Raw genomic sequence first — 7,691 nt, forward strand, 5'->3', positions numbered from 1 at the left:
CTGAACTCACCAGACTCTCAGAAAGCAGCTCCTGGTTTCTCCTCCTCCACCAATGGATTCACTTTCTGGTTTGGTTCCAATGGAGGCAGTGAAGCAGGTGATTACCTGAGTTCATCTTAACTTTGTTAAATCCTTACTTGTGGAGTACCACAGGGCAGGGCAGGTCTCAATACTCTATAAATACTTCCATTTGGTAACACTATCTTGGGAAAATGTATTCTGTTAGCCAGTTGATATGGGTGTGTTTATATTGCTGTGATCTTTGACCTCATGGGTTTACAGCTCAAACTAAAGGTTCAGGAATGAGAGCAGCAGAAGTCAGATCAACAAGACTCAGACTGCTGAGCAGAAAGGTAAATGTCTGTTTAATACTGTTTTATGTCAGTATTTAACATTTGAATGCTGCTTTTCTCTACTGTGATGAATTCAGGATCAGATTTCATTGGATTTTGAACCAGTTGCTGTGTGTTCACCGTTTAGCCTCAGTGCTGCCGATGTCTCACACCAACATGACTTTTCTTTCAGGTTCTTCTCTGATCATTTTATCTCCAAGCAGTTTCCAACATGAGCAGGTAAACCAACAGATGTGTTGTTTTTCTATTTGTTAGTATATCTTGTCCCTGATGGCGACACTTCAGCAAGGGGTGGAGTTTTATGAAAAGTGGACTTTGTTTTGTTTATTGCATCTTATGTAAAATCTATTTTAAAAACATTGAAACAAAGAGTCTCTATTAAAGTTCTGCCTTTTAGTTTGATAGGTTTAGGATTTCTAGAAAGATCTATTTTCCACTTAAATTCAGTTAACGCTTCCTTCCTGCCTCCAAAAAGGTTCAACTTGCACTCAGACTAAGAAATTGTCACACCTGAGCTCTGGATCTCTGCAGCTCCGCTGGGTGTCTTTGTTGGCTCCCAGAAAATTTACACAAACTTAAAGTAACTTGACTCAAAGTAATATAGAAAATGTGTAAGTTTTCCAGCATTGTCCACAAATCTTCAACAGAGTTGAAGTTGGTGCTACAGGAACAACCAGCAGTGTTCATTTCAAACTATCTAGTAATCTGGGATTTGGAGATAATCCTCTTCATTCCTTACCATCCAGTTTGAACCAGAAACTGTTTTAGTTACTGATAATGCAGTAAGAGTTACTTTTTAATCGCTTTTATGGCTCTTCCCATAAATCTCTGTCTATATCCTGCTTTATTAGGAAACGGCACCACAATTTCAACTTTGAGTTCATTGTTCTCACTTCTTCCATTTTCCAAAAAGAGGTTAATGAATGTTTAATGATTTATTGTTTCGAACTGGATTTTCCTTCAGGGAATTTCTAAAACTCACAACAAACACAAACATAGAAACTGGATCTAGTGACAAGAAGCTGCTATGGCTGAGTTTGAATTTAGAATTTTATTTTATTTACATTAAAACTCGTCAGACGTTTTTTTATGTATCAGGTCTGCAAAGAAAAAAGGAGAGCCTCCTGAACCCAGCAGTGCGTCTGTGAGGAGCAATCATTCTGCAGACTTTCCTATGAACTTTAAAGGCAAACTGGACATTTTTGAAAGAAGGTGAGAGACATTTAACTTTCTTACATGAAGTCCTTGGGACAGATTATCTGCTGCCTGCACTCGTCAACCTTATTCTGCATCTTTATGGTTTTGGACAGGAAGCAACTTGAGAGGAGACACACATCAGATTCCATCTCAGTTTCCATGAAAAGTGACCAACCAGTCAGCCATCCTTTAAACTTTAAAACAGCCGACTCATCTGATGATGGGGAAAGGTTCATATCTTCCCCAATCTATTTAAAAAATCTTGTCACAGAATAAAATTCCAGCAGAAAATGATTTATCTCTCACATTACCTCAACAGCTCTCGTTCTTATTCTCGTTTTTTAGACTTGGTGTTTTTTCCAAGAATATTCTAGAGAAATGCACATCGGATCCCAGCTCAGTTTCCCTGAAGAGTGACCAATCTGCTGGCCATCCTGCAAACTTCAAAGATGAACAAGACACATTTAAAATAAGGTGAAAGTTCATTCATAATGTCAGAATTGTGACCTGATAAGATCTTCACAAGACTCTGAAACCTGGACCTTAGTCTCTTTCCTCAATGTTGTTCCAGGAATTTTCCAGAGAACGACTCAGTACTCGGCTCCATTTCCATGAAGAGTGACAAATCCATGGATTACCCTGTCAACATCAAAGATGGGCAAGTACCTCCTATGTAACAAAAAAATCAGAATTTACAATCTTAACTTAACTAGCTGTGTTTAAATGTGTTTTTGTCATTTACTTCAGAGTGGATGAGCAGGAGACAGAAATGCTCTGTGATCAGACGGAAAACCAGAATGCATCAGAGCTGACCCTCATCTTCAAGGTTTCTACATGAAACACACACTTCACACCTTGGGATAATGAAAAGTCAGGAAGGAAGTCCAGTAGGCATTAGACCAAAACTGGACTCTAACACATCACCTTAAGACGCTTATTGTGATGAGGCTCGTCAGACGCCAGGGGGAATCCCAGAAACAAAAGAAAGGACCAAACTCCTTCCTTACATGGATTTAAACCAACTCCTTTAAATAGTTCATCTCTGCGCTTCCTGATTTCCCCACAAAGTTCAGTGTCACACAGGCATCAGATGTATTTATTTGTTAACCTCCCACACAGTGAAACTTCTGCTGCTTATAAGCTAAAAATGGCGTAATGCAGTGCATTGTGGGACAGGCAGTTCTTAAACCAGTCTCTATGTTCCCAGCAGCTTCCTCTTTAATCGTCAGAGGCCCAACACTTCAAATGCTTTGTTTTGATAAAAATACCTTAGCGGGAACTCAATTACAAATTGACCCATTATGTCATTTAATGTTGATTTACTGTTACATTTACGTTTAATCGTCCCTAATTTAAACAATATTGTTTCAGGAACTTGAGAACAATATTTGTGAATTTGTGAAGAGTGAGCTGAAGAAGTTCCAGGCAGTTCTGCACCTAGGTCCAACACGTTCACAGAGTGAAAAGGATGAGGTTTTGCAAGGTGCAAATGAAGATCAGAAGAGGAGCAGCAAGGAAGCATTTTTAAATATCACACTCTGCTTTCTGAAGAGCATGAAACAGGAGCAGCTGGCTAACTTATTGCACAGCAGTAAGAGAAATCTTGCAAGGATGCTACAGTTCTGCCATTTAGCTTTATACTTTGCTAAATATTCTTTCATGTTCTTCCAGAAATGTTTGCACCACTCTGTATAAATAAGCTGAAATCCAACCTAAAGAAGAAGTCCCAGTGTGTGTTTGAGGGAATCGCTAAAGCAGGAAGTCCAGCCCTCCTGAACCAGATCTACACAGAGCTCTACATCACAGAGGGAAGAACTGGAGAGCTCAACCAGGAACATGAGGTCAGACAGATTGAAACAGCATCCAGGAAACCACACAGACCAGAAACAACAATCAGACAAGAAGACATCTTTAAAGTCCCACCTGGAAGAGATCAACCAATCAGAACAGTGATGACAAAGGGAGTGGCTGGCATTGGGAAAACAGTCTTAACACAGAAGTTCACTCTGGACTGGGCTGAAGACAAAGCCCACCCGAACATCCACTTCATATTTCCATTCACCTTCAGAGAGCTGAATGTGCTGAAAGAGAAAAAGTTCAGCTTTGTGGAACTTGTTCATCACTTCTTTACTGAAACCAAAGGAATCTGCAGCTTTGAACACTTCAGGTTCTCTTCATCTTTGATGGCCTGGATGAGAGTCGACTTCCACTGGACTTCCACAACAAGGAGATCCTGACTGAGGCTACAGAGTCCAGCTCAGTGGATGTTCTGCTGACAAACCTCATCAGGGGGAAACTGCTTCCCTCTGCTCTCCTCTGGATAACCACAAGACCTGCAGCAGCCAATCAGATACCTCCTCAGTGTGTTGGCATGGTAACAGAGGTCAGAGGGTTCACTGACCCCCAGAAGGAGGAGTACTTCAGGAAGTGATTCAGAGATGTGCAGCAGGCCAGCAGGATCATCTCCCACATGAAGACGTCACGAAGCCTCCACATCATGTGCCACATCCCAGTCTTCTGCTGGATCACTGCTACAGTTCTGGAGGATGTGTTGGAGACCAGAGAGGGAGGAGAGCTGCCCAGCACCCTGACTGAGATGTACATCTACTTCCTGGTGGTTCAGACCAAAGTGAAGAAGGTCAAGTATGATGGAGGATCTGAAACAGATCCACTCTGGAGTCCAGAGAGCAGGAAGATGATTGAGTCTCTGGGAAAACTGGCTTTTGATCAGCTGCAGAAAGGAAACCTGATCTTCTATGAATCAGACCTGACAGAGTGTGGCATCGATATCAGAGCAGCCTCAGTGTACTCAGGAGTGTTCACACAGATCTTTAGAGAGGAGAGAGGGCTGTACCAGGACAAGGTGTTCTGCTTCGTCCATCTGAGTGTTCAGGAGTTTCTGGCTGCTCTTCATGTTCACCTAAACATCTCCAAGTCAGATGTTAACTTGTTAGAGGAACAAAAGAAAATCTTTAAGATTTCAGAAACAAGAAAAGGTGTTTCTCCAATGGGAAACTTCTATCAGAATGCAGTTGATGAGGCCCTACACAGCTCAAATGGACATCTGGACTTGTTCCTTCGCTTCCTCTTAGGTCTGTCCCTGGGAACCAACCAGAGATTACTAAAAGGCCTTCTGTCATGGATAGGAAGCAATTCTCTGCCCAACCAGGAAACAGCTAATTACATCAAGAAAAAGATTGAAATGTATCCATCTCCAGAAAAGTGCATAAATCTCTTCCACTGTCTGAATGAACTGAAAGATCATTCTCTGGTGGAGGAAATCCAAAACTACCTAAAAGCAGGAAATCTCTCTCGACAAAAACTAACCCCTGGTCAGTGGTCAGCCCTTGTCTTCATCTTGCTGTCATCACAAAAAGATCTGGATATGTTTGACCTGAAGAAATATTCTGCTTCAGAGAAGTCTCTGTTGAGGTTACTGCCAGTCCTCAAAACATCCAAAGCAGCTCTGTAAGTTACCACATTTTAAACAATTTTGAATTATGCTATAACATAATATATTCTGTCTCACGTAATTTACTTTTTAGGCTGGATGGTTGCAATCTCTCAGAGAAAAGTTGTGAAGTTCTGGCCTCAATCCTCAGCTCCAAGTCATCTTATCTGAGAGAACTAGACCTTAGTAACAATGACCTGAAGGATTCAGGAGTGAGGCAGCTGTGTGCTGGACTGCAGAGTCCACACTGTAAGCTCGAATTTCTAAGGTAAGACATTTGGCTTAAAAAGTCCCAAAATGACACAGATCAAAGCACATTCTTTAAATATTAAAATCTAGTTCCAATCAAGCCTTATATTTGCTTGCACACTGTTTTAACAGGCTGTCAGGCTGTCTGATCACAGAGGAGGGCTTTGCTTCACTAGCCTCAGCACTCGCCTCCAACCCTTCTCATCTGAAAGACCTGGACCTGACCTATAATCATCCAGGTGAGACAGGAGTGAAGCTCCTTTCTGCTGGACTGGACAATCCACACTGGAGACTGGAGACACTGAGGTATGGAGAGGACAGTCTGGGGTCAGTAATGAGTCAGCTCTGAAAGCTAAGGCGACCACCACTGTTCAACTTTTACATCTTCTGTCATATGGGTCATTGAGTAATTTGACTTAAGTATGCTGGACCAGAGACATCTTAAAGTTGTACAACAGTGGCCCTTATGGACTGAAGTTGAATAAATCAAAACAACAAAAAACCTTATATGAGACTACCCCACATTGAAAGAGCAATTTTAATATAGGTTTTCTGCATAACAAGAGTAAAATAGATCTTCTAATTTCCTTTTCAGAGTGGACTGTGGTGGAGAATGGACACTGCAAGCAGGACTGAGAAAGTGTAAGATTGTTAAAACCATAATTCACTGAAAACCATATGAAATAGAATTTCTCCTGAACTTATGGTTGCTTTCTTCCATTATAGATGCTCTTAAACTGACTCTAGACTCAAGAACAGCACACAGAAACCTCAAATTATCTGACAACAACAAAGAGGCCACAGTGATGACTGAGAAACAACAATGTACTGAGCATCCAGAGAGGTTTGACCACTGGGTTCAGCTGCTCTGTGCCGATGCTCTGACTGGTCGCCATTACTGGGAGGTTGAATGGAAGGGGACAGTGAGCATTGGAGTGACTTACAAAGGAATCGACAGGAAAGGAGAAAGTTCCAGCTGTTTGCTTGGAGGGAATGATAAGTCCTGGAGTTTTTACTGTTCAGGGAATACTTATTTTAGGTTTCACAACAACAAAAGAAAAGATGTCCCAACACCTTCCTGTGTCTCCAGGAGAGTAGGAGTCTATCTGGACCATCCATCTGGCACACTGTCCTTCTACATAGTGTCCTCTAACAAGCTGATCCACCTTCACACCTTCAACACCACGTTTACTGAAGCTCTTTATCCTGCATTTAGAGCTTTTCCTAATTCTTCTATTTCACTTTGTCAGCTAATGGATTAAAACTCTAACATTTTTGGACTTTCAGATCACTGCACCTTATGTGCTAAGTGAAGACAAAACATTTCATAATCAGCATCTCAGTTGACTGTCTTTGTTTTAGCTCATTAAAATCAAGATGTAAATGTTGTGATTAATGTTTATATGACATTTATTATGTTGACNCAACCAATCAGAACAGTGATGACAAAGGGAGTGGCTGGCATTGGGAAAACTGTCTTAACACAGAAGTTCACTCTGGACTGGGCTGAAGACAAAGCCCACCAGAACATCCATTTCATATTTCCATTCACCTTCAGAGAGCTGAATGTGCTGGAACGGGAAAAGTTCAGCTTGGTGGGACTGATTCATCACTTCTTCACTGAAACCAAAGGAATCTGCAGCTTTGAACACTTCAGGTTCTCTTCATCTTTGATGGCCTGGATGAGAGTCGACTTCCGCTGGACTTCCACAACAAGGAGATCCTGACTGATGCTACAGAGTCCAGCTCAGTGGATGTTCTGCTACCAAACCTCATCAGGGGGAAACTGCTTCCCTCTGCTCTCCTCTGGATAACCACACGACCTGCAGCAGCCAGTCAGATCCCTCCTCACTGTGTTGGCATGGTGACAGAGGTCAGAGGGTTCAATGACCCCCAGAAGGAGGAGTACTTTAAAAAGAAATTCAAAGATAAGAAAGAAGCCAAAAGGATCATCTCCCACATCAAGACATCACGAAGCCTCCACATCATGTGTCACATCCCAGTCTTTTGCTGGATCACTGCTACAGTTCTGGAGGATGTGATGGAGCTCAGAGAGGGAGGAGAGCTGCCCAATACCCTGACTGAGATGTACATCCACTTCCTGGTGGTTCAGACCAAAGTGAAGAAGGTGAAGTATGGAGGAGCTGAAACAGATCCACACTGGAGTCCAGAGACCAAGAAGATGATCAAATCTCTGGGAAAACTGGCTTTTGATCAGCTGCAGAAAGGAAATCTGATCTTCTATGGATCAGACCTGACAGAGTGTGGCATCGATATCAGAGCAGCCTCAGTGTACTCAGGAGTGTTCACACAGATCTTTAGAGAGGAGAGAGGGCTGTACCAGGACAAGGTGTTCTGCTTCGTCCATCTGAGTGTTCAGGAGTTTCTGGCTGCTCTTCATGTTCACCTAAACATCTCCAAGTCAGATGTTAACTTGTTAG

At 42.1% G+C, this 7,691-nt stretch overlaps 1 pseudogene; it reads left to right on the top strand.

Annotated features, from left to right (window-relative positions):
* The first annotated feature begins 525 nt into the window (after positions 1–525).
* Positions 526–6,646, top strand: LOC106949504 (protein NLRC3-like; annotated as a pseudogene).
* The last annotated feature ends 1,045 nt before the right edge of the window (positions 6,647–7,691 follow it).

This window comes from Poecilia latipinna, unplaced genomic scaffold (genome assembly GCF_001443285.1).
Source record: "Poecilia latipinna isolate Pla-1442-1.1 unplaced genomic scaffold, P_latipinna-1.0 Scaffold348, whole genome shotgun sequence".
Lineage (NCBI taxonomy): Eukaryota > Metazoa > Chordata > Actinopteri > Cyprinodontiformes > Poeciliidae > Poecilia > Poecilia latipinna.